Genomic DNA, 13,124 nt, shown 5'->3' with positions numbered 1-13,124 from the left:
GACAGCGTGAGGCAGCGTACAGAAACAGTATGGCCTTTCCTCTAACAACTCATGGCACAGCCTCCTCGAATGTAAACAACAGCAGTAACGGATTTCAATGACCGTTATCTCCAAAGAATTACTAATGAATTACTAATGAAACAAAAAACAAATATATTACATTTGGGATGAAAGAAAAAATAAAATTAACCACCAGTCAGCATATTAACACCAAAAATAACAAAAACAAAACCATCAAAAGTCTGTTGATAAACATGCCTATCTCTTTTTCTTTGATGGTAACAGCCTTTGAGATGTAGATGCAGTAGCCTCCATAGGTTGCTCCAGGACATCCCTCTCATCTGCACCCTCCAGATCACTCAAGAAGGCCTCTGCTCCCTTACTATCACTGAAGGAAAAAAGTCTGCCACCCTTAACCACCCGAAAGATGGCTGGGAACACCATATAGTATCTGAGGTTTTTCAACTTTGCCTTGTCCTTGGCAGCCTTGAAGTCTCTCCTCTTTTCCAGAACATCCCTGCTAAGGTCCCCAAATATCATCACCTTATGACCATTCCATATTAAATCACGTAGTTCCCAAGTTTTTCTCAGCACCATTTCTTTAACTGGAAAGCACAGGAACTTGACCACTAAGTGCCTGGATCGCTGCCCCTGAGCTGGTTTTGGTCCCAAACTGCGATGAGCCCTCGCTAACTCCAGATGTATATTTGGGTCCAGCTTGAGCACAGAGATCAGCACCCTTTCAATAAATTCCATGAGTTTTCCCCTCTCCATGTCTTCAGGAAGACCAGCCACCCTCACATTGTTCCGCCTTGAAAAATGTTCCTGCTCAGAGAGCTTTAAAAACAGTTTTTCATTGTTTGATTGCAGATCATTAACCCGGTTTTCCAACTTCTCTACAGCGCTATCCACACAATTCAAATGGGATTCAACTTTGTTGAAGTTTGAGGTCAGTTCAAAGTATCTCTCCTCTGATCTGGTCATTTTGTCTTTGATTTCATTTATATCCAGAGTCAGCTTAGTAAGCATATCTAGGATTTTATCCTCCCTCTCATCAGAAGTCTTCTCACCATCCCCTTTCTGTCTCTTAGCAGGCTGTTTTGTTTCAGGAGAGACAGGATCAGCCATTGCAGGGTAGATTAGGGAATCAGTTCAGGTGCAGGAGCTCAGCCTTCAGGCAGCCATCTCTGAAGCTGACAGTTCTAGCACACTTTAGCACAGTGACGGGGTGTCACCCCCTTTGTGGTGTCACCCGGCACGGACCGCCTCCCCCAGTGACGCCACCGGATGCGCTGCTATACCATTTTAAGAATTGTGCCCATACTGAGCACGTCTATCTGTAAATGGGGGGTAGGGAGAAGGGGCACAATTCTCGCCAAACTACAAATGGACAGGCACAATAAGCCTCCATCCATAGATAGACACGGCACTAGTGGGTAATGTGAAACTATAATGGTGCAGTTTTTCTCACAAGGGCATTACACTGGCATGACAATTCTCTTGAAACTGTGAAAGTAGCGCAGAGTGATTTTCACGATGCAACGTAAAGCTGGCAAGGTAATTTTCTGGAGCAATGATGAGATAATATGCTTAATCGAGTCAGTGTGAAACTAGGACTTACGCTTCTTACTATGGGACGTATTCCGGGATGTGCCTGTCACTTCCCCAGCATGCCAGCCCACAACCTGTATATGCCCTTGGCAAGCACAAGTGGAAGAAAGTTTTAAGACTAAAGCTTGAATTCATCTCTCCACCTGGTCTAACCAATAAAAAAAGAAATATTGCCAAATAATTTCCCTGATGTCCTTCACTGCTCTGTTACCAGTGGGGAAGCTTGCACGGTTCCTGCTTTGCATGGTTTTGATAAATAGAAGACGTTTGTTTCCAGTACTGCAGCTTCAGAGCATAGTCACTTTAAAAATAGCTGAAACCAAAGTAAGACCATTTCCTGACAATGCCCTGTCCAGACGTTATCAGAGCTGCTGTATATGGCATTGGTTGCATCCTTGCCTCATGGGGCCCTGTGTGCGCCTGAGAGTCCAGGAGTAACGCCAATGGTTGGCCTTCTGTATGGCATGGGCACTATGGAAGCTAAGGAGTCTGGTCTTCAAGAAAGGTCTCATCCTTCTTCAGATAAAAAGCAAATAGGCCGTTCCCTAAAGGAAGGCCTTTGCACAAGAAGCTGAAATGCAAGTTTGATTTAACGTCTTCCAGTTTGCAGCCCCCAACCCCGTCACACTGACAAGAAGGAAAACATGGTGGAAAAGGTATGTGTACATTAAACAGTGTCATTATGAAACAATGGACCTCATTATGACTACGGCGGCAGGAGTCATTTATTTTTTTTTCGGTGCCCAGGATTGGCCAATTACCGGGGCACTACAGCCCCGGGGGACCTAGTAATTGCCCATTCCCGCGCACCTGAAAAAATTACTCCCCATTCCCATCGAGTCCCATTGGACTCAATGGGAATGGGGAGACCGGATGTACCGGCACCATTCAGGATCCGACATGGTCTGCTCGCGGGTGCCGGCCCGCCCTCCAGGTCAGACCAGGCGGGCGGTAAGGCACCCGCAAGCAGACCTCGTAGTTTGCCGGTTCGGTAACAACGGTACCAGCAAGTTTACCGGTACCATTATTACTGGACCGGCAAGCTTCTGATGAGGCCCAATGTCATAGAAACTGGGGCTAAAAACTGTAAAGTATCACAATCCCCTGCCAAGTAGGGAAGAGTACCAGGCTAGCTCAACACAAAGCACAGTTTGTGTTTTTTTTTCCAAAGGAAGCAAACACTCGGTAAGCAACCTTGAAAGTGTTAAGCCTTTTTCAGGCTAAAGCATATTTAGTTTTTTCGAACCTTCAGGATGACATAGGTGACGTCTTCAGTGTTGCCGTAGAACTGAGGCACCCAAAGCAATACCAAATGCCAAAAAGGATATCATTATAATTATAAATAATTGTTATAATAATGTGGTCTTCAGAGGCGACTCTTTACTCAGGAAATTTCTGAAATTGCACAATAGTAAGAAGTAGTTTGAAACTACGGAAATCGACCATTTTGATAAATTTTCTTAGGATAACTCCTAAAGAAAAACAGTCAAAATAAAAAAAATAATCATAATAATGATTTGCAATTGATGCAATTGATTATGAAGTGGTGCTCATGCATCACAGAGCATAGGGGTGCCTCCAGACAAGGAAGGGGTTGATGCAGAGAAAGAACCACAACAAGCTCTGAACTAAGAGCCAGAGGGCAGCCTAAGAAACATAAAAAGGCTAGGAAGGGCAATGAGTTACTCATGAGAGCAATGGTCGGCAATGGTTGGGCCGCTCGTTGTTTTGCATTACAGCTCTCATCAGTCAGCAAAATATTCTGTAATGTGTAATCACTTCAGCAGTTAAAACATTGGCCTTAAATTCTTTCAATCCGAAACCTGTAAATTGACTTTTTTATAATAGTGGGCTCAGGATTCCAGGTAATGTGACTGTTGGTGACCAAGAATGAATATAGTGGTGTTAAACCTCCATTCCAAGGGATGGAACAGGGGCTAACGGTCCGGCAGCCCAAGGTTAACGAGTGTGCCATGCCATTACCCTCCATTCTAGCCCTTCGAATGGGAGCTTAAGCCATTAGCACCCCCACGTTACCAAAGCAGTAACTCGGGGTGCTAAAAAAAAAGTCTTTTCAGTCATTGAACGGGACGCCTCGTGCATCCCCTTCAGTGACTGAAAATATTGTACTAAAATGGCCGCCATGGAAAGGGAAGGCGGGGCTCTGTACAGAGCCCTTCTTCCTTTTCCATAGCAGCTGGAAAAGCTGGGAAGCTGCTGAGGTGGCGGGCCGGCCTCGCTGCTGCAACACAGAGGTAAGTGGGCTTGGGGAGGGGGATTACAAATGTAAAAAAAATAAGTGGATGGAGGGTGGGGGAAGATGACGGCCAGAGGGACCAGCTGTCAGGCGGCTTCAAACACGGACTGAGATTGTAGGTTTCAGCCCTCGTTTCTAGCCACCTGATCAGCTCGTTCTCCCATGCCCGGTGCTAATGGCCTTTAAAGCTAGTGCTAGCACCATTGTAGGGCATCGGGCCTCCCTATAATAACGGCGGTGCGGGAAAAAACAAGTGTAATGCAGTGGTAACTCTGCTACCACTGCATTACCGGCTGCAGTACCGCACTGCGCTGTACTACAACTTTGATGGTGAGCTAGAGGAAATACCTCTAGGAAAATGCGGGAGGTAATTCCGTCGAATTACTGCAAAAAATCGTCAAATCGGAGGAATTAACATTGGCGGTAATTGAGCTGAAATCCCCATGGAGTCCTATGGACACTGTAAATGGGGACTAACGCTGCCATACCACCACTTGTAATCTGGCGGTAATTCCATCAGACCAAGTGGCGGTAACGGTAACTCCATGTGGCGATATTCCACCCCTGAGACCCATAGCCTTTAATAACTTAGCTGGACAGAGGTGAACCCAAGGATCGACATTCTTTCATCAGTAACTGTATACGCTTGCGACTAAATTCTTGAAAAGAATATGTAACAGCGTTACTTGTGAACAAAGTGTAGTTGGAATATGTATCTGATTCAAGTGTTGCCAAAACTAAAGAATCACACAGTCAATGATGTACTGCAATACCTGTAGTTACTTTGCTCCTGAAGAACTTAAGTTTTTTTGATGGATGTTTAGCAAAGTTGTAATTAAATAATAAGATAAATAGAAGAAGTTTGAACAATGATGTAAAAAGAGAGTTTATCATGCAGATACCCTTATCTTTATTATTGTATGGATATTCTATTGTGATTAATAAGCTTCCACTCAAACACTTCAATGGGATTTAAAGCCATGCTTTTCTTTTCCGCTTTCTAGGATGCTGGCATGTCATTTATGGTGGGACTCTGCAGGTTTGTGTCTTCTTTGATTTCCACTCTAGGATTTTTTGTCATTGCTTACCATACTCAAGTCGGAATATTGTATGCATCATCCTCCATTCCACGCAGTTTGACTCTGCCAGGGGATGAGCCAAGGAAAGTGGAAGGATTGCATCACAGCTCTGGTTCAGAAGGTAAATCTCTACCACGATCATGGAGCTGGGAGATTCCTACGAACACCCAAGAACCTGAAGTTACCATGAAGTTCTCCTGCCATGATCTTAAACATTTTCTTGTCAAGCCCATTCTCTCGGCCGAATATCACCTCACCCTTCATGTCCAGCAAAAGTCTGATTGAGCTCTCCCCTCTCTGACCACTCCCTCATCCATAAAACCATTCTCACTTTCCCACATCCCAGAGGCATTCACATAACCCATTATAAGGAGGGAAATCTCACCCGACACCATTCAGCACTACCTAAGTGATTATCACCAATCTACCATTGCCTTCTCTGCTCTTACAGAAAAGACTCATTGTGAGCTCAACTATGCCTCTCTATTCAGACAAAATTGCACAATACACCTAGACATCATCCAAAAGAATGGAGGAAATTCTCCCAAACAATTATTTTATCAATTTACATCTTTTGCATCTGGCAGTGAGGAATAAAGTAAAATACCTACCCATAATATCCACCAGTAGCATACAAAACCCAAAGCCCTGGTCTACCACCCAAATTCACCCCATAAATCCTGCCTAAGAATCCACTGCTGTGGATGTAGAGAATATTGCAGCCTAGATTCACTGGAGATGTAGGAAAGACCTCTGCTGACCCTATCCACTGCTTTCCTGCAACCACATTTCCCATGCGCACAGGCACCATACTTAGCATCTCTCTCCATGATAATCCTTACAAACTCTTTGACACATTTTTGCCCCATCTGTTCCATAAGATCATGCTGACTACACCCTCTTCTCTCTCTTTAGGTGACATTGCAAAATTATATATCTCTGAAAAAACAGAGCATTCCTCTTGACTTAACTCCTACTTCCATCATGACCCCTTTCATGACCCCAATCCCACGACAGACATGTTCCTGCTTCTCCAAACTTCTTCCTACATTACAACACAAACTCACAAAATTATATAATTGGCTAATACCTTTGCCAAGCTAATTATTTCTTTGACATGCACGATCACAAAATCGAAACTTCGGTAAAGTTAAAAATTGAAGACATAATTGTGTTACTGGGGTGACAGACTGCTGACTTCCGTGGGTACAGTTGGTGACACCTCTAGAACTGTGCACCTTTTTTATTATTAAGGCCCCCGTTATTTACAGATTTCAAAAACAGAAGAGACTCTAGTATCAAGCATATATATAAAAAGTTATTATTCGTAGTGTATTTATCTTTGACTCACTCCTAAAATGTCATTATAGACTGCTTTGCTGCTGCTGTATGTTAGGTCCGGGATGTCAGAGTTTGACTTCCTGAGGGTGGAAGGGGCCTAGTTCTCAGAGTAGGGCATCTATCCGAGCTTAAAAGGGAGGAAGTGACTCTGCACAGTGATTGGGTCCAGTAAGAACAAAGGCTGTCATCAAACATTCTAAACAGGCCACCCCCGACCAAGGTGAAGGAAGTTCAAAGCTTTCTTGGCTTCGTACATTTTTACTACAGGTTTTTGCAGGGCTTCTCCCGCATTATTTCACCAATCACAAAACTGCTTAAAAAGAGAGTTCATTTCACCTGGAGTTCTGAAGCAGAGGAAGCATTTTGGTTACTAAAGGTTCAATTTACTTCAGGGCAAATTCTTTTGCATCCAGATTCTTCCAAACCATTCTTCCGGGAGACAGATGCTTCAGATCAGGCCATGGGATGCAGCCGTGTCCCAAAGGCATGAGATAAACGGACAGCTTAAACCTGTTGCATTTTTTTCTAAAAAGTATTCTCTGGCAGAATGAAATTATACCATCATGAACCGTGAACCTCTGATGATTAAAGCAGCTTTTGAGGAGTGGCGACACTATTTAATGGGAGCAACACACACAATAACAGTTTTGATGGATCATAGTAATCTTCTCTTCCTAAGGTCTGCCAAGACTCTTACGTCAAGACATCTCAGTTAGCCTCTTTTGTTCGCTGATTACAATTTTCTAATCACATTCGAGGCTGGAAAGTTGAACGGCATGGCCGGCGCATTATCTCGTCACTTCCCCAGAGAAAGACTTGAGACTGGACAGGAAGATCAATCCTTGATATCCCCTGAATGTTTTGTTTTGGGTGGAACTTTGTTTGAGGAAGGTCTGCCTGGAGAAATTCAAGAATGCATTAACAGGTCGGAGATGGAGGATTGGGTACGTTTGGATCTGGCTGGAAGACGTACGAATGGTCTACCATTTTTGCATTCTAAACAAACCCTCCCAACGGAAGAGTTCTGAGGGAATGTCATAAATCACTTCTTGCTGGTCATCCTGCTTTCCACATTACTCTGGAGCTGGTTTGTAGATGTTTTTGATGCAGTACAATGCGCAATGCTGCACAGAATTGTGTAAAAACATGTGAGGTTTACGCTCAATCTAAGAATTTGGTGGGAAGGCCATATGGTTTGTTGGAACCACTTCCTATTCCTCCTCGTCCCTTACATACATTAGCCTTAGATTGTGTTGTTGATCTCCCTAGGGATCAGGGTTGTTCCAGTATTTTTCTAGTAGTGGATGTTCTTACTAAGGAGGGGCATTTTATTCCCATCAAAGGAGAGGTAACAGCTCAAAGACTGGCACACAGGTTTCTTCACGAGGTGGTGCATTTGCACGGATGACCAAGTCAGGTTATTTCAGACAGGGGAGCTCAATTTCTTTCTAGATTTTGGAGAACCTTTTGCAAGGAGTTGGGAGTTGAGGTGAGGTTTACGTTGGATTATCATCCAAAAACAAATGGCCAGGTGGAACAGGTAAATCAGGAACTGGAAAAATACTTAAGGTGTTATCTGCAGACTGAGGGCAGTTGGGTAGATTTGATTTGTTTGGCCGAATTTGCTTACAACAACTCAGTTAAGGATTCCATTTCTATGGTCTCCTTTCTTTGTGGTCGGGGATATCATCCTCGTTTTCTAAGGGAGGAGGTTAGGAAGGAGTCAGGAAGTCCTGCAGTGGAAGAGAGGTTACAGGCTATGAAAATGTGTCTGAAGAGAGCAGTTAAAAGTTTACAAAAGAGTAATGCTGAGTACAAACGGTATGCCGATAGGAAGCGATAGATCTGCCCCAAAAACAAAAATGGAGATTGGGTTTGGCTATCATCCAAAGATTTGAGAATCAAGAGAAGGAATAAGTTCAGTCCCCGTTGGTTGGGCCATTTGAGGTTGAGAAGGTGATAAATCCTGCAGCGGTTAGACTTAAGTTGCCTCTTGGGTTGACAGTGCATCCTACGTTTCAAGTGAGTTTGTTAAAGCCACTCCAGAAAGGAACAAGACTAGGTCCCACTCCTCCCCAGTTTGTGTTGAGGGTGGTGTTGAGAATTTGAGGTGAGAGCTATTTTATATTCTACAGAGGTGCGAGAGAGGCTTCAGTATCTGATAGATAAGAAGGGTTTTGGTCCTGAGGAGCTTTCTTGGGAGTTAGAAATTGACATACATGTTCTGCAGTTGGTGGCTCGATTTCACAGGAGATTTCTATGCATGTTGTAGAGGAGGTACTGTCAGGTCCAGGGGTGTCAGAGTTTGACTTCCTGAGGGTTGAAGGGTTTTTCAGGGTCTTTTAAACTTTTAAACCTTTATTTCCACTCTCTTTGGTTTCAGCCAGAACTCTAGTTCTCAGAGTGGGACATCTATCCCAGCTCAAGATGGAGGAAGTGACTCTGCGCAGTGAATGGTTCCAGTAAGGACAAAGCCTGTCATCAAACATTCTAAACTGCCTTTCATTAGTTCTTGTCCTAGAGACAGGTCATGTTTGTTTTAGGTCCAAAAGTTAGGCCCTAATTACCCTTCAACAAGTCAGGTCCATTTAGGAAATTCAGGAAAAAAAGGTCAAGAACAGAAGAAGGGGAGGCTGGAGAAATAAGAAACTGGAGAGAAAGCAGCTACAGCAATGGGAGGTAGCTAAGTCCTATTTGTTTCACGGTCTTTTTAAATCTAAGTATCAGCGTTTGAGTTTGAAATAATAATTCCGCTTTAGAAACATTTTTGTGAATGTTGGCGCCAAGAAGCAGAGTTTTCAGAGACTCTTTCATGTTCACCTTGAGAGTGAGTTTTAAAACTTGTGGGAGCTGCGAAGTGCCCAATATACTGTCTAGAGTTGGCATGCCAGTCAGTAGCTTTGTACCTGGAATGTAAGCAGCAGAAGGAAATTCTCTCGCACGGCTTCTGAGGTGGCTGCCACTGGAACGAGTGACGAATTTCTAATTTAGTAATCATTTGGGTTGTAGGACCCTCTAGTGGCATTTTCTGGTACTGCACGCATGCATGGCTCATTTTAACATTTTCTCTTTTTCCTTTTTGATTCGGTTCCGTTCTGACAAATTCTTTTTAAGTGCGCGGTGAAAGAAGTAAACGGAATTGCTTTGAGTTAAAGGACAATTAGCAATTAAAAAAAGGAGCCTGGACTCATAGAACTGTAATCTGGAAGAGAAAGGACTTCTGTAATTCAAAATAGTAGTAAAGAATGCTTGGTCCATTTCCTTGTGGAGACATCAGAATTTTCAGAAGGAAGTGTTTGGAAAGTGAACTGTACAATAAAGATTCATTTTAATGAGAATCAATTTTAAGTTCAAAGAACATTCTAGGGAAGAGCCTGCTCTGCAGTTTAAAAGAGATTTCAAGAAATCTTCCACAGAGAGGAAAAATAAGTCAAGATTCCTCTTAATTCACCCTCTTAGCTGAAGCAGAGGGAGTTCAGATACTGAGAGGTAAATCTGGGGTTAGTGGGAGAGGGAAAGGAAGGTTTAAAGATGTACATAGTAACTTTTTCTTCTTTTTCGCCCTCATACAGATATTCAGAGTCAAGGTCAGGAATCTGATCTGTTTGTTATTTTAGCACAGAAACTGCTCTCCTGAACATCCATGAAGACCTGCTCACAAACCTCGAGTCTAATCTTCCTTCTGTCCTTATCCTCCTCGATCTCTTTTCTGCTTTTGATCCTGTCAACCATGCCATCCTGCTCAACCAGCACTGTGATAACCTGGGTATCACTGATCAGGCCCTGGCTGGCTGACCTCCTTTCTCTCTGATCGACCTTCTCATGTCCAACTTGGGTCCTTCCTCTTTTATATCTCTCTCTCTACGTGTGGTGTTCCCCAGGAGGATAATCGTTCTCCCTGGCTGTTCAACCAATACCTGGCACCTCTCGCCCATTGCATAGCTGTCTCTGCTTCAAGTTTCAGTGCTACGCGGATGATACTCAGCTCTCTTTCAGGCTCCCCTCAGCTGCCTCTTCTCCCGCACTCATCCCGGATTGTCTGTCCGCAATTCAGGAGTGGTATTCCGCCAATGATCTCTGCCTTAATGCCAGTAAGACAGAGATCCTCCTCATCGGATCACCAGCGACCTCCTTTCCTCTCACTTTCTGGCCGCCCATCCTGGACCCTCTTCCTGCTCCTACCTGTGAGGCTAGGACCCTCTGGGTCCTCTTCGACTCCACTCTCTCCTTCTCTCCTCACATTTTTGACGTCTCTAAGAAGACAAAATACCAGCTGCACCTCCTCAGAGGTAATCTTCCTTTCCTCACTTTCCCCCAGAAACTCACTTTCTCCAGAGCTCTGGTCCTCTCTAGGCTGAACTACTGCAACAACCTCTTTCTAAATCTACCTGCCTCTACTCTCTGTCCTTTACAACTCATCCAGAACAGGACTGCAAGATTTGCCCTTGGCCTCGAGCCCAGGGATCGTATCTCTCCAGCGCTGATATCTCTTCATTGGCTCCCAGTGGTAGCAAGGATCAAGTTCAAGACCTTCTGCATTGTCAACTTGTCAACAAGGCTTTCTGGGGCCTGGGACCACAATACCCCCAACTCTCTTTAATTAAATATCTTCCTACTCGAGCCCTCTGCTCCTCCACCTCCAACTCTTTGAGGGTCAGTCGTTTCTCCAAGCAAAGAGTTTGGGGCAGATCTCTTTCTTCGTCTGGGGCCTCCCTCTGGAACAGCCTCCCTGCCTCTCTGAAACTTGAGCAGAACCATCTCCAGTTATGGAAGCACCTCAAGACCATCCTCTTTGCTTCCTTCTTCTCTCTTCCTCTTCCCTGCTGATCTCCGGTCTAATCCACACACTGGGTAATATAAATGGGTAGGGCCAACAATGTTTTGGTTAAGGGGGATCAGGCTTAATGAGAAGTGCATACGAGACAGAGAACAGAAAAGCCTGATTACCTCTTTCTAGGTCCGCCAGAATAGGCCTATAATGCTCTACAGGTGTGTCATATTTTGAAGCAAATTAGACTCATATGTCAAAACAAATTGGTCAGTTGAACACGTTAAAACACAATTTATTCTAATGATCAAACATCACATTAATAAAAATGGTATACCTAAATCATGTGCACTTTCTACAAGGCACATCTAAGAAACAACACACATTTGTCTACAAATCAACAAAAACCCAGAGTGGAATTGGGTGGTGAGGTTAGTATGTGACAGTTCTGCATATGAACATGGCATTGACATTTGAACTTATCAACTCCGTTGTAATCTGGTCAATTTTTTCATCTAATGATTTCAAAACAAGAGAAAGTAATTCAGATCTCTCAAAATAAGTCTGACAAATTCCTTTCAATGTTCAATAGATGTGTCTGCATATGTTTCGGCTATATGCGTCCTCCACTCCTCCACTCCTCCACCTCCAACTCTTTGAGGGTCAGTCGTTTCTCCAAGCAAAGAGTTTGGGACAGATCTCTTTCTTCGGCTGGGGCCTACCTCTGGAACAGCCTCCCTGCCTCTCTGAAACTTGAGCAGAACCATCTCCAGTTCCGGAAGCACCTCAAGAACTTCCTCTTTGCTTCCTTGTTCTCTCTTCCTCTCCCCTGCTGATCTCCAGTCTGATCCACGCACTCACTAGTCACCTGGCCACCCTCTGAATTAGTGTCCAGGTCCCTGCCTGTCTAGTTGCAATCCACACTGCCTCTTGACACCCCCTACACTTGTGGTCTGTACCTCTAAGCCTACAGCCCCCTCATCTGCACGTATTAGCCACCCGTTGGCTGCACTTCCGAGCACCGGAACTTGCCACCCGTTGGCTGCACTCTCTGCTGTTTCTTTTGTCTCCCACTTCTCTATCCCCTCCTTCCCCCTGGCACTTCTCCCCTACCACTTCCCCTGCACTTACATGATCTGAATGTCACAAGGCCTAATAAGATCATCGTTCTTGTCCTCCCTCTGTTTCCCCCCCCTTGTCTTGTCGTGCCTTGAAACACTTGTCTATAGGCGCATTATAAATGCCATATCATATCATATCCACTTCCCCTTTCCCTTGAGGGTGTTCCGAACTGAGCCATTGCCACTAGGGTGAGGGCGCAACACTTTGGAGGGACTGCAGGGTTCAGCAGCTCCTGAGGACATCAAGTGAGAACATTGACCTGACACTGTGTACTTGAGACTCAAAATTGCTAAGGCTATAATGATGTAATATTCTTCCTCTACCATTCCCACGACTCACCCTTGCTCTTTTCCTTTTACTACCTAAATGCTCTTTCAACTTAGACATCCAACCTAATAGCAGCATAATGATGTTAACCTTCATAGCTTGTGTTGCTACTCACTATAAACTTAAAATGTGCAGGAACATGCCCCTATCTCATTCAAGGCACACTTGTCCTTAGTCGGTTTGCCTACTGTTTCCAAAGCTGGTTATGCCAATTCCTTAACTTTGATACACCTTATTTAAACTATCATGCGGAACCCCCCAATCCTCCATTCCACCATCAAACATGCTGCTAGTCTTCCAGTCCAGCCCATACCTTTCCACCTCCTACCTTAAACAATCAATCTCCATCTTGGGAGCTTCATTAATATTCATGTATATTGATAAGCTCTTCCTGTTGGCGTGAATGTGAAACACTTCTTTAAAATATGCACATTTTGAAAAGTGTTAAAAATAACATTCAAAATGTCTTCTTTTAATTTTGTATGCATAACCTCAATAAAAACCGAAGGGTGAAAACAATTAGATGCAGTTTCTCATTAAAGCATTTCTATTCTAAAGGGTAAACAAAAAACAAGAACAAAAATGCAAATCCAATCTAGAGGTCTGCATTCTTTTTCCA

This window comes from Ambystoma mexicanum, chromosome 8, assembly GCF_040938575.1.
Source record: "Ambystoma mexicanum isolate Mex_15411 chromosome 8, UKY_AmexF1_1, whole genome shotgun sequence".
Lineage (NCBI taxonomy): Eukaryota > Metazoa > Chordata > Amphibia > Caudata > Ambystomatidae > Ambystoma > Ambystoma mexicanum.
Note: the sequence above shows the minus strand (reverse complement) of the source record.